A 23,295-nucleotide genomic window follows, 5' to 3' on the forward strand; every position below is an offset into this window, starting at 1 on the left:
AAAAGTAGTTTTCGTCATGCCGTCCGTCGGTCTGTGCGTCTGTGCGTCCATCTGTACATCGAGCTAGGGCCTAAACGGATGGATGGATTTGCTTGAAACTTGGTACAGATGCTTTTTACGCTATTCCCTAGACCCGTTTTTTTTTTTATTTTTTTAATATCGCCTTTTTAACGCATATCTCCCATATAACGTTTTCGAGGTATTGCAATTTTCTCGAAAACGGCTCTAACGATTTTGATCAAATTTGGTATACGTAATAGACTTATTGATTCTAACAAAACTGCGTTTTTTGCGTTTTTAGTTTTTTTTTCAAAAAATGCGGAGAACGGAAATATGGCGTTGCCGTTTTTCAAAAATTGACATATTTTTTAAGTTCATAAATTTCATCACAGCATAAGTCAATTTTATTAAAAATTTACAGACATCATTTTGAAGTATAAAATATAAAAAAAAAATTTTTAAAAACATTTTTGAAAAAAAAAATTTAATTTAATTTTTAAACTTTCGATTTTTTTTTTTTGATTTTTTTTTCTCGACACTAAACAAAATCTTAAATTTCCAATAGATATTTAAGACAAAGATACTGTGAACTACAAGAGCAAGTACGTGCGACCCAGTGCATTTTGTTTCACATAATTTTTGAAGTAAGGGTGGGCTAGCGAAAAAAAAGATCGAATTTTTTTGGCATTACCATAGTAAGTTGAGAAAGTACTAAAAAAAAAGTACTATTCATGTTCTGAAAAAGAAATCACCTCACACACCATTTTATATTTGTTGTTATACTTTTGAAAAAAGTTTGTAGCTTTTCTAGGTACTCACATGGAAAACTTAAAAATTAATGATTTAAAAAAAAATGTGGTTTTTTAAAATGAAATAAAACAAATCAACTTAAGCTTCTTAAAAGGAATGTTATATGGACTATATTCAATCAAGTAAGCATTCTAAGCTAAATACAAAACATTAGAAGCCCAGTGCCCACACCAGTGGATTTACTTTTTCTAAATTATAAATTGAAAAGTTCACTGTGGTGTATGCGTACTTTTTTTTATATGAATAAAATCTAATGCTTCTATAATTTTTAAACTAAGGGTAACATAGCGAAAATAAAAATTGAGCTATCCTGGGCTAACTTTGGGCAAACAAACCACGGTTTTAATTTTTTCGGTTTCTAATATGAAAAAAAGTTTTTTTTTTATCTTTTAAAAAAATGGTGGAATAAAAACAAAACATTGGGCTATCCTTTGTAATTTTTAAGGTGAAAAAAATAATTTTGTTATAATTTTAGAACTAAATGTGGGCTAACGAAAAAATATCTTGGGCTATCCTGGGCTAACCTTGGGCAATCGAACCAGGCAGGTTTGAAAAAAAAAAAAAAAATAGCTATCGTCACTATTTTAAGAAAAACACTGAAAGTACAAAATTTCTGCAAAATACCTGCGGAGATTGTTTGAAACGTCTAACCACAAGTGGAAAGTTTCAAATTTTGACATGGCAAAAAATTGTACATTTTATTTAAGTCATCGTACATTAAGGTATTCAGCCATAAAATTAAAGCTGAAATAATAAGCTTTCGGTAATATAAAATTTATAGTAGGTTGTTTGTTTTTTATTAAAACTGATATTATTCAAAAAATTCCAGCTCATTTTGTAGATGTCGGACAGACATAATTGTGGCTTTCAGATGGTATAAAAAATATGGCAGGATATTATGTAAAACCATCGAAAAATGTTGTGCGAAGAAAAAATAGTTAATTTTTTTCGCTTTTTTTTATGAAAAATTAATGATTTCAAAAAACCATTACAATAAATTTTACACAAGATATAGACTTGATTATTGTTTTATTCTTTAGAAAAAATATTACGCTTTTAGATGGCATTTTTTTTTTTTTTTTTTTTTTAACATTTCATATAAAAATGACAATTTATTATAATTTCTTCAAAACATTATTTTAATATATATTATTATTTTTTACTACAAAGCGAACATACATAATTTTTGGCTTCAAATACTCTGAGATTGACTATCTTATAATTTTTCTATACAAAAACGTTCAGAAAAAAAAAAATAAAATATTGTTTTTTTTTTAATATTTTAAAATAAACAAAATCGTTAAGAATTAGGTACAAGAAATATCTATCTGCAAAGTTTAAATAAAAGTTTAAAAAAATGGCAACGCCATATTTAGGCTGTGGCTTCATGTACAGATGGACGCACCTATACAAACAGTCGACGGACATCATGACGAAACCCCTTTTTTTGAACTATGTTTTGTTTAAAACCTCGAATTTTTTTGACACGAAATTAATCTTGCCCTATAAAAGAGTAAGTTCAAAAATGCACAAGTCAAATAGAAATGTTAAATTGTTAATAGAGAGTATATTCATGGTCTTTACAAAATTTTGGAAAGCTGTCCAACCATATTTTTTTTTTCCTTCAAATTGAGTTTCTTTTATCAGTGCTGGATAATAATAATTTTTTCTAAGCTATAATTTCATACACGAGTGTGTTTCAAATATCCGTAAGATACTGTATACACTGATAAGAAATTATTGTTCTCTAGCTATTTCACACATTTAAAAGCTATAATTAAGTTCTAGTCAGCTTCTTGGGTACATACTATAGTAATAATAACAAATGCGTTGATTTGAAACAAAATTCAAAAATCTGCTTAATCATGCTGCTAAAATAAATCTTCAAAATATTTCAATATCTAAAGAAAAAAAACAACACTAAATTCCATGAGACAGAAACGCATACCTATAATATCGTGTATAGTAAACTGCTCCTATATCAATTGAAATCAACTGTCATTTTCACTTTAGCTGAAAAATTCCAAAAACACCTTCTAAAAACCGTTAAAAAAAGGCTTTAGGTTTCTTATTGTTCTTCCACTTCACAAACAAAGCTATTTTTATATCAACAAACCATCACAATGTTGATTCATTAGCAGTTACTGGTACAACAGAACAGTACAGACTTTCACATAGAAATTGCATCAAATATTTAAAAAAAAATTAATTTAGGTAGTGCATCTTAAGAAAAAAAAAAAAAAAAAAACTAAACTGTTGTATTCTGATGAAGTGTAATGAAAATGAATATAAACTAAGTAATGCTGCCGCGCACTGCCGTTTTGTAAGCAAAATTTGGCGCGCTCCTTATTTGTGTCAAATATTCAGCATATTGATAAATTTTGTGTCTTTTCGATTTCGATTTATTTTTATAACACACAGCAATTTTTTTGATTGTATATTTAATGTTTTATCTCAAAACTATACAAAGTTAAATAAAAATGTCTTCATTTGACAGACCTAAACAAAATCCTAGAACGTAATTTTCTTCTTCGTTTTTCTGTGATGTTATTGTTACTTAGAACTACACAAACTATAGAAAACACATAGATATTCAATTAATAAAAGCAAATAATTCTTCTCCTCATCATACCTCAATCCGCATCCGCACATTTGTGCTTCCTCGAGAATTCTTATGTACCACTTTAGTGATATTTTTTTAACGTACAAAGTAAAATTAATGACATAATATTTCTGTTTTTTTTTTTTATTACTGTGTATATCGTATTTCTAGTATCGCCCAAATGATAACTAAAAATACTTTTGTCGAAAACGGATATTTCAAAAAAATAATAATAGAGAGAAACAGCTGCAAAATAATAAAATAAAATAGAAAAAACCCAGATTTAAAATATACGCACGTTTAATGAAAATGAAAATTTGACACAGTGCAACTTTTTAGAGCATAAATTCGCTTTTGACAAGATTTTAATTTCGTTCTCAAAATATTTTTAGTTTTCTCTGACGGGATTTTCCTTGTCGAACAATAGTTTTATTTAAAATAATAAAAATGTTCGAAGAAAGTTTTTGAAATAATTTGTAGTTTTTTATTTTTTTTTTTTTTTTTGTCTTGGGATTGATGGCACTTAAGATTTTTATTTCAGAATTTTTGTGCCCACATGTGTATATACGAAAATTTTTATTTTTTTATTGAATTGTGTTGAATATTGTGTTGTGCGCAACTTGTTTTGGTTTTAGTTATACTTATACCGAAACGTTTAAAATTTCACTTTAATTCATTGATTTTCGTGAAATCACAAAAAATTTTCTAACTAAAAACAAAATATTAAACTACCCCCGAATTTGTTTAATGTATCTTAAATGTTTTTTTTTTTAATTTTTTTTATTTAATCATTTTTTTTTGTAACAATTAAACTCGTATACACTTCTTTTCAAACTGAGGAGAATTTTCTTATTTATGAGTTTTGAATGTCAAACGAATTGTGTTTTTTATACGTACCTACTTTTTCTGGTATATCAAGAGAATCAATATAGTTTTGGTTTAACTGCAACTTTTTTTTTTTTTTTTTGTATCTATCAACAAGTTCTGGTAGACATAATGAAAATCATAAAGTATTTCTTTTAGCGTCAACTAAAAATGAAATGAAACGTATGTGCCTACATACGTTGATTTTAAAACATTTGTGTTACTGTTGTGTGTTTAAAAGCAAACAACACACAAATAAAAAGTAAATTCAATCAAAACAAAAGTTTCTTCTATAGAGCCGAAACGTTACTCTCAAATCTCTTGAAATGAATGAATGAACGATCAAAACACAATATTTGTAAATATAAATATTTTTTTTTTTTTTTGTTACATCCCTGACACAGAGTTTCTCAATTTAAGAACGTTCATTATGTTAATTTTTAGAATAAATGGGAAATATTTTTTACACAAATGTGATATGGAAGCAGTAAGACCGATTTATAGGAAAATCAGCGTTTCTGGCCCAAATTGAAAAAAAAAACTATATTATAGTATAATCCTGTTTGACTGCGGTAGTGCAGGAATTTTTTTTAAATTTGAATTTTCCAGAATATTAGTTAAGAATCTTCGAGTATTGATATATAAGATAAATGAATTACCTACTTTGTACAATTTTTGTAATAAATAATCATTCAATAAAGCCCAAATTGAGCATACGAAACTAGAATAAAATATTAACGGTATCGTGTAAAGGACTTGAATCCAAGCATCAGTTTTTATTTTATTTTATTTTTTTTTTTTTGTTTTATTTTATTTTATTTTATTTTATTTTTATTTATTTAATTTAATTTTATTAATATAAATTAATTTAATTTTAATTTTATTTTATTTTATTTTATTTTATTTTATTTTATTTACTTTTATTTTATTTTATTTTATTTTATTTTATTTTATTTTATTTTATTTTATTTTATTTTATTTTATTTTATTTTATTTTATTTTATTTTATTTTATTTTATTTTATTTTATTTTATTTTATTTTATTTTATTTTATTTTATTTTATTTTATTTTATTTTATTTTATTTTATTTTATTTTATTTTATTTTATTTTATTTTATTTTATTTTATTTTATTTTATTCTATTCTATTCTATTCTATTCTATTCTATTCTATTCTATTTTATTTTATTTTATTTTATTTTATTTTATTTTATTTTATTTTATTTTATTTTATTTTATTTTATTCTATTTTATTTTATTTTATTTTATTTTATTTTATTTTATTTTATTTTATTATATTTTATTTTATTTTATTTTATTTTATTTTATTTTATTTTATTTTAATTTATTTTGTTTTGTTTTATTTTATTTTATTTTATTTTATTTTATTTTATTTTATTTTATTTTATTTTATTTTATTTTTTTATTTTTTATTTTGTTTTATTTTATTTTATTTTTTATTTTATTTTATTTTATTTTATTTTATTTTATTTTATTTTATTTTATTTTATTTTATTTTATTTTATTTTATTTTATTTTATTTTATTTTATTTTATTTTATTTCATTTTATTTTATTTTATTTTATTTTATTTTATTTTATTTTATTTTATTTTATTTTATTTTATTTTATTTTATTTTATTTTATTTTATTTTATCTTATTTTATTTTATTTTCTTTTCTTTTCTTTTCTTTTCTTTTCTTTTCTTTTCTTTTCTTTTCTTTTCTTTTCTTTTCTTTTCTTTTCTTTTCTTTTCTTTTCTTTTCTTTTCTTTTATTTTATTTTATTTTATTTTATTTTATTTTATTTCATTTTATTTTATTTTATTTTATTTTATTTTATTTTATTTTATTTTGTTTTATTTTATTTTATTTTATTTTATTTTATTTTATTTTATTTTATTTTTTTTTTATTTTGTTTGAATTTATTTTATTTGTTTAACTTTACTAAGTTAAAATTTGACTTAGCTTTGTCTTAACTTTCTCAAAAAATTATACTTATATTAAGGTTCCTGTAATATTTTTAAATTTCTGTGCTTTCTGGTCATAATTTATTTAATACCACAAGTGATTTGAATTATACATACCTATTTTTTTTTTTTTTTTCAAGTTGTTTAAACCATGTGCTTCTGGACTTGAATTATTGTATCTTTGCCACTAGCGCACTTACATGTGAGAGGGTTATAGGTTTTGAATTCTTATTATCAAAATGTTTATTACAGTTTGTCTTATTTTCTTGTTGGAAAGACACACATTTTCTGGCAGGGTTGAAATTAAATTTTATTATATTTTAGTAGAAGAAAAAAACCGGCACAGAAACTATACAGTTTTGTTTGTGTTTTTTTAAATAAACAGTCCTGTAAGATAAAACGAAAAATAAAATTTCCAAAACCGCAAATAAAAAGAGGACAAATTTGGCAAGTAGTATCTTTGAACACCACAACATGTTGTGTAAGTTTTTTTTTTTTTTTTTTTTGTTTATTTTTGAAACATGAATACGAAAAAAATCATAAATTAACTAGCAAAAAACATCTTAGATGAATTTAAAATACAAAAGCATGTAGGTAGATAGAACACGTTTTCATTTCATTAACATAAAAAAAAAAAAAAACTTGTTTGATTTTTCAGATTTAACTTAAATTAATTTTTGAAATTTTAATTTTTTAATGTAAACAACAAACGAAAAAAAAACGTGTCTGAAGAAGTTTCGATTCGAACACAGAGTAGAGCTTTTGGTATGGATTGAAGCTTGAAGGTGAAGAAAATCAGTTGCGGAGTTATTGAATTAAAAAATCTTCTATAAAGAAACCGACCGACAGACCAAACGGAACGACCAACTGACTGATGAAGATGGTGACTCTATTACCAGCAACAAGGGAAGAAAATTAAAAAAAAAGGGCTTTACTTCTTAATTCTACACAACAAAAACACGTAATTTGTATTTATTTTATTTAATTTTTTTCTTGATTCCTTTTTCGTCAAGCTTTTTTATTTAACAGAGCTTGCATCCACATTTTATTCAATTCCAAAATGGAAATTATAAAAAATAAATCAAAATAGATAGAGAGGTACACTAGAAGACGTCGTCGTTAACTTTGTCATTCATCGTCGTCGTGTCGTCGCCTCTAAGAAAAAAAAAAATATATAAAAAGAAACCCAAGATGAATCCAATTTAAACAATAATAATAAAATCAAAAAAAAAATAAATAAATAAATAAAATCCACTACCGAACTGCACAGAACTTGAAACGGCACTAGGGCACTTGGTGTCTTAGTATTATTTTTGGTATCCCCTGTTCCACTTACCACCACCAAAATGGATTTCCTTTCTTGCGTCTATGGATTTTTGTGTTCTGCGAAATAGATGGGGACGGGGAGACTGCTGCTGCTTCTGGGACACGGAGAAATGGGAGAGAAGTGGGAGGTGGTTTGGTGTATGTTGTTTTCTATTTTGTTTCTTTTTTTTTAGTTTAGTTTCAACGCTAGCGGTTCGCAATAAACAATAAAGCAGTTTAAAGAACAACTACACTAGACTCTCAGCTGGGACGAGTGGTTCTTTTTAGACGATATTTCTATTCTAGTTTATCGTGGATAAACTTTTTGTCTTTTTTTTCTGAGTGAAGCTTATTTCTGTGTACACAACAATTTTTTCTCAAACAGCACCCCTTACTGGTTCTCTTAAAGAAGCGAAAACAAAAAAAAACTCTCATAATTTTTGTTTATGCTACAACTTTTTTAAGTGAAAAAAAAGATACCTCCTTAGAAAGACTTGGAGGTAGTAGCTGCTGAAGCTCAAGGTATACCTTTAACGGTATCTTGTTCTAGGTGGGGTAAATTGTGGTTATTGAACAGAGCAGCAGCAGCAGCAACAGCAGCAGCCGCCGGAAGAAAAAAAAAAACACTTGTACTGTCGCACAAAACCACCCCTAGCTCCTGGCATCGCAGATCACCATCGCTCCATCGCCCCATTGCCATCGCATCGCACTCCTATTATTCAGTATTCACTCATGAAAATAAAAAATGCAATTCTCTCTCTTTCTAATTTTTTTTTTGCTCATGGTTTTTCATGTTTTTATCAAAACCCGCATGTCGCAAACGTCGTCGTGGTCGTGGTCGTTGTAGTCGTGTTACGTGTTGCCACTACGCAGTTGTCAAAACTAAAAAGTAAAATCTAAGCTTTTCTGTTTTATAAGCTTCTTTTTAGGAGAAGCGTAGAGAGCAATAGAGCAAGACCAAGAGCAGCAGTAGACAAAATAACGATAGAGACAGAGAGCAAGAGAAAACTTGAGTGGTTGGGTTGGAGTTGGGTTGGTTGGTTGGGTAAGCAAAAGCACCACACTAAACACCAGTATTGCCATTTCATATGGATCTGAAAAGTTTACATTTTAACTGTAGATTTTTTCCCTATATAACAAACACTGTCACATGTTGTAGCAGCTATTATTGTAGGACACGGTTTTTAATTCCTTTAAAATCTAAGTCTTTTCGACCTACATTCCAAACCCTCTCGCTGAAGCAAATTATTTTCTTACTCCTATTTTTTTTAAGATTTTCAGACAGATTTTCTTGTCCTCTCAGATAGCCCAAAATTGTTTTGAATGGGCTTATTATTTTACACCTACAAAATTTGAAAAGGCTTTAATTTTGGGAAAAATCAATTTGCCAACCTGTTCCTTGGAACAATTAAATTTGTGTAAAATATTGAATATATAGAACAACACCTACCTCTACGAAAACACTTTGAGAAAATAACTGTAATAATGCGTTTGTACGCTCAATAAATTCTCTTCACAATATAATGCCTCTTCACTCCAACATAACCTGCATGTTGAATGGAAGAAGAAAAACCTAACTACGTGCATTTGCTAAGAAAAAAAAAAAAAAAATAAATAAAAAAGAAAAACAGATAAAAGCAAGCAAAAATGGGTCACTACTTGTTTGCATGCCATATTTTGAAAATTGTTTGGTCTATATGTATTTTTCGTATTAGTACCGAATATTTTTTTCAGGAAAATTGCATAGAAATCATAAAACAAAAATGAAGTAAAGCATTTAATAATAATAATGTTCTTTAACGTCAATATTCTCTATATTCTTTTAAAATAAAGCTTACAAACTTCTTCTAATGGACGATGAGACTTTATTATATGAACAAAATTGGCGCCCTACGAAGACACTGACACTCCCATTTGCAAGGCGTGTAGGTAATATCCCACCCAATTTGGCGGTAGGAGTGAGTTAATAGACTTGCAATTTTCATGTTTTGATTTTGATGTTTTTAAGGTTTTTTTTAAAATATGTTATTGCAATGTTTTTTAATGAGAAAATGCTGCAACGTTCAATTATAAAAAAAAAACAATAGACGTTGTTCATATCTGTGGTGAATTTTAGTAAAGTGCTTTAGTTTTAAAGAAGACCCTTAAATTGCCAAGTTCAAAATCTTCAAAGAGCCTAATTTTTACAAATTTATGCTGTAATTTTAATAAGTGTTGGTAATCATCGACCAAAATTTTGCATCTGTACCCTTTGTACAACAGACAACATCATCTAACTGATGAGCCCCTACCTGGGCGAAACGCATTTTGGACTACAAGTAAAAAAAAACTCTAAAATTGCTGCTTTCTTGCAACTTTGCGTCTTATTACCGACTTCCAAAACGGAGGAGGTATTCAATTCTCTGTATTTTTTTAATTTTTTTTTTTTTTTGTGTTTGTTACTTCATAACTTTGGACTGAGCGAACTAATTTTGATAATTCTTTTTATATTGGATATTGGAAAACTGGTGCCTGCAACGTGGTCCCATTTCAATTTCGTTCAGTTCTGGCCATAGAAACGTTTAGAAAAACCAGTTTTGATCCAAGGAATTCGGTTTTGTTTTATGGGTAATTCCATGAAAAAGTGGACACGAATTTTAAAAAATTATGCAGTCTTTTTTACTTTTTTTATTAGCAAATTACTATTTACAAACTTTTTTACTTTTTTTATTAGCAAATTACTATTTACAAACGGCAACTCTTTATGCAAGTTGCAAGAAAAGATTCTTTGTTGTATTCCCTTATGGATAGACATAAAATTCAGGGAGTTTAATAATCTAAAAGCATTTTTATAGCATAAGCTTGCCAACAACAGAAGAATTTCACATGAAAATGACGGAAAAACAAGCAAACTGAAAATATGATGAGTCTAATAGTGACGATGAAAATATCCCCTCGTGAGTGCTAAAATAAGTTAACATTTAAGCAAGCTTCGTTACACACTATTCGATTAAAAAAAAACTTGAGTGAAAATGCATCTTTTCTTTACTTTTGGAACCACAAATCGCAGGTAACATGAGTTACCAAAATAATGTAACGTGAGTTACCTAAATATTTTAAAATTTTTCCTCGAAATATTGGAAAAAGGTTTGGTTTTGTCACTCATATTAAAAGCTTGTAGTTTTGTATGTATGGAATCTTCATTGAAAACAAATTCAGATTCTTAATTTCACATAAAAACTTCATACTGTCGAACTCTTAAAATTCGTGTCCGATTTTTGTAACGTGAGTTACCATCAAACTTTTATTTTTCCCAAGCAAATGTTAAAAATAAAGACAATTTTTTTAGTTAATTATGAAAGTAATAGTTATGCTCCATTCATGGATAGTAATTTCGTATCAATTTACATTAAAATTGAAAAAATAAAAATTATTTATGTGTTGGAAATTTTTGTGAATGTAACGTGAGTTACCATGGAATTGCCCTTATGATAAAAATGATTATTTCCAACCTGAATCAGTCATTAAATTTAAGAACATTAGGGAACGGTTCTCCGGTATTGGTTTTAGGAGAAATATAGCTAAAAAAATTTTATTTACATGTTTTTGTGTATCTAAAAAGAAGAAGAAGTTTTGAGAATGCAGTTTAAAATGTAACCAAGAAGTGAAAACTATTGTTAAGCACTAAGCAAAGATTCTTGGCACCTCTTAAAGAGAGCACATTTTGTACATCGTTTTTCACGGATTGAGTAAAAAAAAACTTAATTTTTCATCTTCAATTTAATCAATGTAAATGTTAAAATATGCGTGATTTGTAATCAAAATAAATACATCCAAAACCTTACGATTTGAATACATTCTGTAAAAAAAAAATGTTCGTAGGCAAACGCTTTTGGGTAAAGAAAAAATGCAAGATGTACCAATGCACAGGACGCAGAGATCCAGGGGCGCAAACTCTCAAAACAACTGCACTAACATGCTATCATTTCTTTGTAACAAGGGCAGGATCTTAGAAAAACTTAGCTACGCATATCAATTTATCAAAAAAACAATCTTTTAAAAGGCATATTTTGATTTGTTATTCCAACAATCACAGAAGCAGGAACCCCAAGAGTAAAAAATGTTACTTTTGTCCCCGGTCTCCCCTAATTATATCAAATTCAAAAACATTTTCAAACATGCAAGTTACTACATTTTATCATTTCATAAAAAAAATCCAATTCCAATAGTAATTATTTCAAATAAAAAAGAATCCAAATACCTTCATACGTGCAAGATTTTGGTTTGCACGTTTCACTCGAGAATCTTCATAGAAAAAAATCTCAAAAAATATACTCAATTCTTATTTCCCATACAATCGTCTGAGTAGAAACGTGCAATTTTCAGATTTGCACATATGGGAGCTCACTCAACAAAATTTGTGTGTAGAAAAATTATCTCAAACGCTAATACGCATTGAATGTTTGAAGTGCATGTAAATAAGTAGCAGAACGCGTAAAAGGTGCAGATTCAAATTTTGCACAAGGAAATTGTCTCAATCTTAATGCGCTCAATCCTTTCTAACGAAATGAATGTGTATTACTGTTTTTTTTTCAAATAAAATTCTTATGAAATTTATTTTTTTGTATGGATAGGAAAGAAAATATAGAGAAAAATTTAGGCTTGTCAAAAATGAGCAAGTAAAGAAATGGAAATAATTAGGGTCGTTCTCGCTGCACTTGTTTTTTGTAATTGTTTCTCATTGCCTTGTCATTATGTAATTTGTTAAGATTTCCTTAGACGAGATGGTTCTTTTTTTTGACGATAATTAAATTGCAATGCTTTGATAAAGGGTAAGTTTAAATGAATATTTGGTTGAAAAACCTAAACAAAACACATGATTCGGGCTAGGTAAAGGTTTACAAATTTAAAACTGAACTATGAAAGTGCTTGTTTAATTGTTTATTTTATTTTACCTAATTTAAAGCATTAAATGAAAAAGAAAAAGCTTTCGAGCGAAAAATAACACAGGTCTGCAAGGAAATCCTCCTGTTAATAAAACTATACTTTTCTAAAGGATTTTTGTGTGCTGATTCCGAACCCGAAGTCAAAATTATTTTAGAACGTCACGTTTTTTATTTATATCCGTTAGAAAATTTCAAAAATCCATTTTTTTTTGCTGTTTTCGAAGCAATATTTTCGCGTAATGTAAACTTTTCAACGAAACTTGTCACGGTTTATAAAAGAAATTATTTTTTTTTCTTTCAAATTCAGTTTCAATCTTCTCTTTTCTTATCCGAGATATCTAAATTAAAGTAAGTTAAGTATAGGATTGGCATATCTTACTATAAAGAAACTGATCGTTAAAAAAAAATTCATATTTCTTTCTCCCAAGAACAAAAGTAAAGTTTTCTAATAGATTTTAGTATGCAGATTTTAATAATAATAATTTTTTTTAATAATAATTTTAACTATATGCCTGTAAGACCTAAGGTCTTTTAAATGCATACTAAACGGCACTAGTTAGAAGGAATTGAAAGATAGGAAAGAATTTTTCATTGGTACAGTGAATTGAGAATAAAATGATTATTATCTCATATAATCCCACGGGTGGCTTCTAAGCTGGGGGATAAAGAAAAGAATGCTGCCTGAGGTAAAGCTCGAAACCACACCTTCAGGCTAGCAGTCAAGTACTACATCCACTGTACCATTGCCACCCGCAATCCGAATTCAAAAAATTTAGATCAGCTCCCGTTTTTTGAGATATAAAAGTTTTTTTTTTTTTAGGTTTTCTGAACAAAAAATTGATTTTGTGATTCTCTAACGCGTACATATATCTCAAAATCCTGACGTGCTAGATTTTTTTTGGCTTCGGATTCGAACTCAGCATATCGAAAACCGTATATATAAAAAGTATACTTTTTTTCCTAGGAGAAACAAATTTGAAGGTTTAGAAGCAGTGTATCGAATGGTTTATCACAGACACGATATTTCAAAATATAAAAATAGTATACAAAATTACATAACACGTATAAATTTGTTTTAATGTATTTTACTATAGTTTTCTTTACATATTAAACGGGTGCGGCGTTGAGATTTTACATTTTCCTTAATAAAGGTGTTTTTGTTCATGTGGGATTTCATTGTTTTTGCTGTTTTTTGTCAATTAGTATCTTAAAATGTGTGTAAACTTTAACTAATAAATACAAATTTGGTGTCGTATGATAGATCATGTTATGAGAAATAAGTCCTCCAAATTTGAGCTCACTACGAATATTAGTATTATTTTTGTACTAGGTCAACTGAATCTAAAAGGGTTATTTTCTACAAACTACTCATATTTTTCAAAAATAATTTGAAAAAAAATGTGCTAGAATTTTTTTGAAACCAAGTTTAGATTCAGGAAAGTCCAATCTTTCAAAGTTTCAGAAAATTATTTGAAGGAGAAAAAAAAGATAAATTTTGATCACAATTGCCTACAGTAAAAAAAAAAGAAGACCAACAAAACAAGTTTTTGAAACACAACATAGCCTGAAAAGCCTTCAAAAGAGGTAAGCGTTAGCACTCCAGCTAATTTAAGTGCAAATAATATGAATTAGTGATATGCAGTTAGATTAGTTCTGGAATGTTAACGAGGATTAGACATATTAAAAAAAAAACTTTCAAAAGTTTACCTCATGGGTAATGTAGAAATGACGTATGAAACGAACTTCTTAAAATAAGAGGCGCCAAAGATTAAGTTTGCACAGGCAGTGGCGTATTGAGGGGGGTGGGGGGGGCTCAAGCCCCCCCCCCAAGCCTTCATGATCATGTTATTTTTAAGCTAATTTCATCATAATGTATATGATTGACTAAAACTTGTTCGTAAATCTTACATATTTAGAGGCAGCTCAGATGCTCGAGCCCCCTCCAAATTAGTAAGAGCCTTAAATGACGTTGAGGGTTGGGGTATTTTTGTTCGGATTTTCGTCCAGTTCGGAATTCTAAAGATCATTTTTTTAGTATATACGTACGTCGAATAACATCACCGTTTAATTTTGCAAAACTTCATATGCAATCTCAAAAAACTTTTTATTCAAAAATAATATATTTCTCAAAGCTATTGGAAATATAAATTTTTGATATCTCAAAATCTTAGTGGTCAACATAACTAGTGGCTTCTTTCAGCAGATTCCAGTTTGCACTTCAAATTTGGATTAAAAAAGCAACATATTACGAAAAAATATATACATACATATTTCGGATTTAAAATATCATTGAAAATTAGTTTTGCGCATTCACTAGCCGAAAGTGAAATTAGGTGTTCTGCATTTTTCATCAATTTAGATTTTCTGATCGTATTCAATTATCTTTGTTGCAAACACCTGTGTTTGCAGTTCTCCAGGAACACTGGGGAATGCACACTGCCTGTTTGTTTCCAACCTCATTCGCTTTACACTATACCTTATTAATTTATCTTTTAAAATTTGAAATAATACATTTTTGATTTTTCTCGCAAAATGTGTCTTCTTTATTTTTTCTTTTAAATTCTGCTTTTTTTCCATTACACTTGCCGATAAAATATCATCCATGTTCAAAGCAGCAATTTTTTAACTTCAGAAACAAAATATAAATAGATGATCCTTTTTTTTACAGTTCAAAGCAATTTCCAATTTTTCGAAATCGATTGAAATGAAGAATATAATATTTTATTTCACGTGAAATTGAAAAATAATTTCAATTCACTTTCGGTCGAATTATGGAACATGGGCGTTTATATCGAAAATAGGGATTAGTATAGTTTCTAAACTACACAGTTTTGAATTCAGCAAATGACAAAGTTCGAACAATATAAGCTGTGTTCCTTTGGCTTAAAGTATCTACTGCTAAGTACTTCTGGTTGTATTCAACTCCATTTCTTCTATAGAAAAAATGTCTTTGATTGGATTCAGAAGTACTTAAAAGTACTTTGCTTAGCCCAAAGGAACACAGCCATAAAGTGTTTTTTTAAGGATGACTCAACTTGCTGTTTTTGTAAAATGTTTAGGACACAAGAACTTTGAAAACCAGGAGACACAAGTACGAAGCTTTCGACGTCGAGAGCAGTTATATGCTACTATACCACTTTCAGTACCGCATCACAGCGCTTCACTCTGGATCAAAGATGAATAAATTAGAGAGAAAAATTTTTCGTACATTTACCCTCTACCTAAAACATTTTTGAAAAATTTTCCAGCCCCCTCCAAAATTTTTTCTGGATACGCTACTGTGCACAGGATGCCCGTTTGGGTTGGACCGTCAATAGCAAGTTGTGGCAGATATACTTTATTTAAAAGGTAATAGTTTTGTAAAAATTGCTTCAGTAACACATAGATCTTTTAAAATGAGTGTTATATGAACCTTTTACACGTGCTTTGTAGTCTTTGAATAGATGTCTTGAGCTAAAATATTAATAGACCCTATAGTCCTGAAGAAACAGCATCTGCTCCTTAACATATCTTGTGCAGGAAAAATTAAAGTCTGGGGATTGTTCCCGATAATTGATAAAAAAAATTATCAGTGATGGTAAAATCGGCCCTAAAAACGCATATAAGGGAAAACTGCTAACAGTGAGAGAGTGCGAACAGTGAGACAATCTATTTTTCTCTTTTCTGAAAGCAAGCACAGTAACGCTAGTTTTGGTCAAAACGTTTAATTCTCCTTCTGCGTGTTTAAAATTTTGTTCCGATTTAAATTAAGCTGTCCATTTTCCTACACCGAAAAATATCACACAAAATTAGATGAAAGTATTTTTTGGAGTGTTATGAAAAGAGTGTAGGTATATCACAAAAAAAAATCAGGACATTTTTATTTAATATGTACCTATTACATTTTTATGTTTCTTTCATGAAAAAAATAATAATTACTTAGATTTCTTTGTCGTTTTTTGTAATTTTATATTTTTCCGAGAAATGACAAGAAGCAAACAGTGAGACATATGTACATTAAAAGAAATCTATGAATTGAAAATGATTTCAGTATGATTTTGTTTATTTTTCTGTTTTTTTTTTGTAATTTTTTTTGAAGAATTGGGGTAAAGTAACATACCTACCTAGTTTAATAAATAAATTACATGTTACTTACTTATTTGACGTTTTCGTCAATTTATTTCTGTTTTTTTCGTCCGTCTCACTGATCGCCTTAGCCTGTGTCACACTCATCGCAAAATAGTGAGACGTTTTGGCTTTTTCTAAATTTTAGTTTTTTCATTCCATAAATATAACTTTTTCTGCAATATTAAGATAAAATATGTCTTAAAATGACTTCAAAGTTTGGTTAAGATAGCTTGGAAACTTTGTTAAAAATGTATTGCGTACGCTTATTTTGCATATTAAAAATAAACATCAAACATTTCAGAATTCGTTGCGTGCTTTGCGTCAATCAATCCGTTGAAGTTGAAGGAAGGATGGGACAGAAAGGGGTGACCCATAGAATACGTCGTATGACGGATTGCTTTTTGACAGCTCACTTCAAATTCCAAGGTGTGTTCAATATTTTGTCGTTGAATGTGCACTAATAAAGTTCTTATGCAAGAAATTTTTAACTATATCGTTGTTTTTTTTTTTAATAAAATAAAATGCGCGACTAGATTTCATGTAGGTACAGATACTCAGTTGTAGGTATGACTTTGGCATTGTAAAATTGAACTCTACAACAGAATTTAGATATTTAATTGATATGTATTACTCGATGTATCATTAAATGTTACTTTTATTTAAATTTCTTCACAAATGAACAATGAAATCTCACAATTCATAAAATTAGAGAAAAAAAAGTACACAATTCTTAGTTCTGCAATTCCTCGGTTTGCACTCAAAAACAGAAAAACTAACGAATTGACAACCAATGTCAAAGGATACGACGGATGAAAAAGTAGAAAGTTGGGCTACTTCTTCCGTCGAATCCGTCGGCCTCCGTTCGATCCGTCGCTTATGGGTCGCTTCCCATAAGAACGTGTGTATTTTATCGAGCTGTCAGTTAAAAACTTCCACCCAACGAACGCAACGGATTCTATGGGTTGGGCCCTTTATGATTTTTTTTTAACTTTTTTTGAAAATTTTTAAATTTGTCTTTGGTTACCTAGAATTTAAAAGATATTTATTTGATTTGATTTTGCTCATGAAAAAGTGATTAACAGCTGCAAAAATGTAGTGTTTTACTTCATCTCAAAATCCTAAAACAAAAAGAATGTAGCTTTTACATGCTTTTTGTTTTGTAATGATATGTTCATTTTTTACTGAGTCTATCGAAAATCACTAAAAAATCACGAATCTTTTTTTGTTGGGCTAGTGTATTAATAATACAAAAAATGGTCAATATATTTTTTGAAACCCCCTCCGGAATTTTTTTTCTGCACTAATAGAAACGCACATTATCGGTTCTCGATAAGAATATTATATCAGAGTATTTGAGTGTTTGTACTCCTTTTAGGTCCAATAGGAGTGAAAAAATGTCGTTTTTTTACTATTTAAAGTTTAAAAAAAGGGACTCTTGAAACAGTATATATTTACTATCAAAACATTATATTTATGTTCTTAGGTCTTTGCGGCTTGCCCTTGAAAGGAAAGATGAATATTTCTTTTTGTCTCACTAACATTTATTTATTTCTTATCGCTTGGTCTGTCTTGGAGTGCAGTTTTGAAATAAAATTAACGTTAATAATGCGAGTTTATGTTCATTTGAAAAACCAATTTATTTTCTCTGGGGCCTAATACATTTTATTTTTTAAAAGGGCCCTATGTGTGGGTAATTGTGCTGCCAACAAAAATTTAGTAGGCAAAAAGGCCCATAATTCACCTATATCTTTTGTGTTCTCAGTGATTTATGTCCTTAAGATTCTTTTCTACATGATCTCCCTTGGCATTCGTCGGGGGGCCTGGGGCAGAGCCTCGATTGTCCTAAAGGTATGTACGGCCTTGGGAAAAATGAATCTTGGCTTGAATTTCTCTTAAAGCATAACAATTTACATGTAAAGGAAAGATATGAAATAGGAAAAACTGTATTTTCACAGCACAAGCTAAGCAGAGAAAAAAAAAAATGGTCTGTCCTTTTCAATTCTTCAGCACACCCTCAAAAACTTTATAATTATGCTGATCTTCTGAAATACATCGACAACAGAAATGTGGACTTTATTTCATAAATAAAATATCGGTTTATTTATTCAGACTTGTTGCCTACATAACAACTTGCCTACTTGTAACAAATTTTTGAAAAACAGTCTTGATATAGGTAATTATTGGATATCATCAAAAACTAAGGCAATGTAGATATCAGTTCTGTTAAAATTTGGGTTTAAAATTTTTACCTTGGTTAAATAAATTTTGACACTTCAGTGGTGAATAAAAAATAAGGTAAATTGTTTAACCGAAGATAATAATGTATTCAATTATCTTTGGTACCAACTTTTTGATTTGGACATATAGGTACAAGGTACCTAACTATGAACATTTTATTTTCCAATTGCATCAATTGCTAATTTTGCTTGCTTTGTCTCAGCGTCGCAATAGATTTTGTCTCCTTATTTTTGTAAATAAATGATATAGATAATTCCTTTGAATTTAAATTATGTATCGCATATTTATATTTAAATTTATTTAGTATAATTATGGTTGAAATTAAGAAAACAACATCATAAACTGGAACTGGGACGAGGATTGTAGTTTTTTTTTTTTAATCGACTGATGTACCAAAATATTAGTTAAGAATTTTTCTTATAAACGTATACCTCTACATTTTTTCTTTATAAAAAAAAAATCATTCCACATTTTAACAACTAAATATTTTGAATGAAGTTTGGAGGAAAAAAATGTTTAAAGGTCCATTTGTCAAAAAAAAAAGAAGAAAAAAAAACACGCAAGTCAAGAACCGTCAACTAGGTACTATTTGGTACCTACCTACTTACTTTTTCTCACAATTTATTCCTTGAAATTTTTAGATTTGCACCAATATTTTTATTAATAAGCTTTTGTTGTTAATTTTTTCACATATATTATATTTTATATACATAAATTATTATTGCTAGTTTTTATTTAAATTATTATTTCGAAAGAAACCAATACACATCCAGAGTGAAATGTTGACTAAAAACAAACTCAGAAAATAACAAAGCAAAACATATAAGAGAATTTCTCTCATACTCTACAGTCTACAGTTAATTTTCAATGCAAAAGAGAAAATATTACTGAAGATAAAATATACCTATTTGCCTGCAGAATCCACTATAAACAGTGTTACCTATAGAGCAGGTTCATAATCAACAACCCTTTGGGCAAATTGCTTCCTTCTATGGACTTAGTTTTTGAGCTATAACCATAAGGTGAAAGGAATGCTTATGTATGACCCACTAAGGATAAAGACTTTTCATCAGTTAACAAAAGTGCGTATAGTATATATTTTGGCAAGAAATATGAAAAGAAAAAAATATATCTATATGACGAAAAGATGCAAGTTCAAGAAAACGAAACCAAATCAAAGAACCTTGGTAAATGTGCGTCGTCGCAACACATTATACACATTTTTTCCTCGATTTAAATGTTAATAATTATATTGAAGAGAAACATATAGAAAAGAGAACCATATGCTTTTGTACCGGGAGCGGGACCCGGGACGGGACCGGGAGAGAGTTTATACAATTTTAAACTCTTTAATACATATCAATATTTCTTTTTCATTTTCCTACTATTCTAAATTCATTACATATTGTCTTTTCAAATCACATTCTATGTTACCATCTCTATTTTATTATAAACAAACGAATTATTGATAATATTAATTGCCATGAAAATTTCTTGAAACATGAGTTTTTGGTATACATACATTCGAAAACCCAAAATCCAATATTCAGAAAAGTCTTTTCATTTTGAATTTTGTTTTTTTTCATAAAGTTATGAATTATTTCGTATTATTATTTTTATTTAATATATTTACCTACAACAATCTTAAAGTTTTATAAAAAAAAAATCGAAATTTTCAATTTATTTTGTAATATTCGAAAAAATGTATTGTAATCTTTAGATTTTTATTAAATTTCAAATGAAATAGTTTAGAATAACAAAAAAATAAAAAATTCATCTTAGATTTTAATTAAATTTAAAAAAAAAAAACTGGGATACGAATCTTCTAAGAGTAAAATGCTATATTCTTATAGCAAAAGAAGGTCATTTGTGCTGACAATAGATACACATATCGGACCCAATTCATGTATCTCTGCACACCCTCTTTTTCTAACCGTGCGCATAACAAGATCAACATTGTATTTTTTCCTTAAATCATATCTGTTTTTTAAATGTCCTTTTCCAATTTGAATGAGAAATAAAGGAAAAAAATCCAAATATTGACCTTGATATTTTGCATATTTAAAGTTTTTAAAAAAGAAATATGGAAGAAAGCTTCTGCTGAGATAAAGTAATACCATCTTAAAAGTAAAAATAAAATAAATTCAATTGTAAAGAAAAAAAAGAAAAATAATAAACTCACCACCACCCTTAATAATTTTTTTCTTATATAATGATAACAATGCTTTATCCTTTAAATATATTTTTTTTTTTTAATAACAAAATCAAAATATCATAACCTCTGTCCATTTAAGATAGATATGGTATTTAATAAAATAAATAATAACAAATTTGACACTTTTTTTTTAAGATATAATTTGTTTGTAAGGACTCACTTTTGAAAATAAAAGCGTCTGCACACTATGGTATATAAATTCACACGAATGCCCAAAACTCCGAAACGCACACCAAATCGATTGTTGAATATTTCACTTTGGTTTGCCGTTTTTTTTTTTTTTTTTTTATTTCCCTTTTTAAAAGCGTAAATAAAGAGAAGCTTGAAGATGAATTGGTTCAATACCGAGAATTATGCACCTATGCAATGTCCGTTTATGGAATATATAAACCCAAATGATAAAACAAACATAACAAAGCACTTTCCATGCAATTGATAAATAAGATAAGTTTTTTTTTTTTTTTTTGTACTTATTTTGTGTTTAAACTTTAATATTATAACAAAAAATTGTACAATAATTTTAAAATGGATACAGAGAAGAAAATACAAAAGTGGTTGTTCTTCCTTCTATAATGCGGTATATTCGAATCAAGATACACTTCTAAAGGAAGAGAGATACTTATTGAATTTGAATGAACGAGAGATACTCGTCCATGGTGTTAAAATGTATCCCCTGAAGACTCTAAGCTTTTTCTATCGCGAAAGGATTCAAAATGGTAAGCTTTGTGGGTTATTTTATTGTATTTTTTGTTCGTTTTTTTTTTTTTTTTTTTTTGTATACCTTTTGAAACATAGTGACTGAGAGAAATTAAATAAATGGTTTGTTAAATTGAGAAAAAAAGCTCTAGGCATACAGAGAGATATTAACGCCTCTAACCCGCATTTACATGGTTTGACTTGTGCTGTCTGTAATGAATTCCCAGTAAGCTTTTGATTTAATATTTTTGAGCTCTCAAAACTTGCGAAAATAAATATGTATATGTTTTTATTACATGCCTTGTATAACTCCACACATTAAAACAAATCATTGAGTGATGAGTGCTGTAAAAGGATGTATAATGGAGCTAGAGCTAAAATAATGGGCGGGAAATGAAGAGTTTTGCATTTTGTTTCACAAGGGCGATGGGGTGGTACCCTGGACTTGGGGCCCCTGATTGATGCCCCAGGGCGCCACTAATTATTATGAAGAGAAGAGTTCTTTCAATTTAGATTAAATAACGAGGCAAACAGATCTAATGTTCACATGAATCACCGAGAACACAATAGATACAAGTTATGGGTCCTTTCGCATATTGCATTGTTCGCTAGCCGCACAATTAATAGGGCCCCATACTATTATAGGGTCCCAAAAAAAAAAAAAATGCACGACTGGGGCCGCACGTACTTGCTCTTTGCAGTTCAAAGCACTTTTATGTTAGCTTACTTGTAGATTATAAGAGCTGCCTCTATATACATTTTTAAGAAATTTGGTTGATGTAGGGGAAGAGCCGGCATGGAGGCCAAATAAAATTATTTTTTATTTGACTTGACTTTTTTGAGAAAAACTAAAAATGCAGTTTTATTGCAATTACTTTGAATATTACGTATGCAAAATTTAATCAAAATTGCAATAACTCCATAATGATGTACGGGAAGAGCCGAATTCCGTGATTTAAAAAAATGTAAAGACCCTATTTCCACTATCCGTATTTTTTGAGATGTTAGAACTATATACAGCATTGCGTGTGTTAAATTTAATCAAAATCGTTAGAGCCGTTTTCGAGAAAATTGCAATAACTCGAAAGTTTTGTATGGGAGGTATACGTTCTAAGCGAGATATTAAAAAACAAAAAAAAAAAACAACCTTGTAAATTACGAAAAAAACATTCATACCAAAAAAATCCGTCTACCCGTTTAGGCTGTAGCTATGTACTTGTACGCACGGACGCACCGACGCACAGACCGACGCACGGAGGTCATGACGAAACCCACTTTTTTGGACTCCTCCATCATCGTAATGTTAGTTTTGATTAAAGCCTCGAATTTTTTTTTGACACGAAACCAATACTTGCCCTATAGAGCAAGTAATAATAGAATGTATTGGGCCCTAGAAAAATTAAATTGATTTTTAAATACGAAACATAAATTAGCCTCAGGTAGGTATTTTTTTTTTTTATTTTATTTTGTATTATGTATTTTGTAGCCCTATTGATCTGAATGAGGCAATCTTTTGGGGCCTTTTACAAGACATATTTAAAAAAAAATATATTCTGTAATACAAT

At 28.5% G+C, this 23,295-nt stretch overlaps 1 protein-coding gene across 13 annotated transcripts in view; it reads right to left on the bottom strand.

Annotated features, from left to right (window-relative positions):
• Positions 1-21,643, bottom strand: part of LOC129920740 (calcium/calmodulin-dependent protein kinase type II alpha chain) — a 62,106-nt gene extending 40,463 nt beyond the window's left edge. For 4 of the 13 annotated variants that reach the window (XM_056002334.1, XM_056002333.1, XM_056002332.1 and 1 more), the window contains exon 1: positions 21,195-21,638. The gene's annotated coding sequence lies outside the window, so the exon portion shown is untranslated. Of the gene's footprint in view, positions 1-3,442; positions 3,574-4,309; positions 4,446-7,580; positions 8,076-21,194 lie in introns of those variants that run through there. The other 9 variants (XM_056002328.1, XM_056002323.1, XM_056002336.1 and 6 more) reach the window with 7 other exon arrangements.
• Positions 21,644-23,295: the final 1,652 nt, after the last annotated feature.

This window comes from Episyrphus balteatus, chromosome X, assembly GCF_945859705.1.
Source record: "Episyrphus balteatus chromosome X, idEpiBalt1.1, whole genome shotgun sequence".
Classification (NCBI taxonomy): Eukaryota; Metazoa; Arthropoda; class Insecta; order Diptera; family Syrphidae; genus Episyrphus; species Episyrphus balteatus.